Below are 1,514 nucleotides of genomic sequence, written 5' to 3' on the forward strand. Positions count from 1 at the left end.
AAACAAGATTTGCAAGAGTTAAAGCCACAAGAATCAAAAGAAACAGATAAGAAGGAGCCTCCTGGCATAAGGGTCAATGAAGAAATCCTCAAGAGAGAGGGAAGAATTGTAAAGAAATTGCCAAGAGGGTGGAAAAACAAGAAAATTCCCACTGAAGGTTTCTCTTCGGGAGATAAAGTGATAACAAGTCATTATTTGCCAATCCCACCTGACCTCAAACCCATTCCTTCCCAGCTCCCTCAAGTGTTCACAATCAGGAAAGTTCTTTCTATGGAACATTTGGAAATCATGAAGGAATCAAATGGGGACGTTTTCATGGTGAGAGGATAGGACATCAAGCACTACAATCCACCCTAACAAGGGACAACCGTCAAGCTAGTGACGTTAAAGAAGCGCTTCATGGGAGGCAACCCATGTTTTAGTATCCTTACTCTTTATTGTTTTGCTCTGCATCTAATAAAGCATGGTTTCTTATACATGAACTTGAATCCTCAGGACAACTGTTGATAAGGTACACTAAACATTACATGTAAAAATACAATTGGTCTCTAAGTTTGGTGTGCCTGAAGGCACCTCCAAATCTTATTCAAAATTGTATTCAGTCTTTCATTCAAGGTGCACAACCAAACATTAAGTTTGGTGTTCCTTTTTGAACACAGTTAATGAAAAGCAAGAAGTTCCTCTGGATTTAGAATTTCATGACAAGTATACCATTTGCATGTCTTAATACTTTGATTTCAATTACTTTAGGTAGTAAAATTGTTTAGGATCAAAGAGTCAAAGTGACTATGAGTTATTAAGAATTATGCACATTCATTAAGGACAACCAACATGGATTTCATGTCATCAGGAGACATTACCAAACACTAAGTTTGGTGTCCAATAATAAGTGTGCATACATATAAAAGTCACGGCTATAAGCTCATGAAGTTAATCATTGATTTACAATTCAAAAAGAATGAAAAACATATGCAAGTGCTATTCTTCATTCACATGGATCGAAAAATGATAGCAAATTTGTTGTTTGTGCAGGTACAAAAGTAAGGATAAGAATAGATGAAAAAGACAAAAGGGGGAGGTACGGTCTTGGTCAAAAAGGAAGTTCTGCATGAAAAGATAGCTACATGTATAACTTAATGCACCCAGAATACTTCCAAGAAAGTGAAAAGCAATTCGTCCTTCTCCCTAATTCATATATTTACCATCAAGCCATCCTTCACAAATCACCCTAGCCGTCCATATTTCACTTGCATCAACTATAAAGAAACATTTGGGGAACGAGTTCCACACCACCAAATCTCCTTCTTGCACATATTCTTTCATCATAGCATAACTATCTCTTGCCGAAAACAACTTCACCACACTTCTAACAACACTTTCTTACTTCACCTTATCAACTTTAGCTTGTCACTTGCCAAAACTAAAGAACCAATGGCAGCCTCATCTAGCCACAAAAGAAGAAAAGATAAGCAGCCAATGGAGGAGGAAAGGGAATTTGATGCATGGAAATACAA

The sequence above is a fragment of the Arachis duranensis genome, chromosome 3 (assembly GCF_000817695.3).
Source record: "Arachis duranensis cultivar V14167 chromosome 3, aradu.V14167.gnm2.J7QH, whole genome shotgun sequence".
Classification (NCBI taxonomy): domain Eukaryota; kingdom Viridiplantae; phylum Streptophyta; class Magnoliopsida; order Fabales; family Fabaceae; genus Arachis; species Arachis duranensis.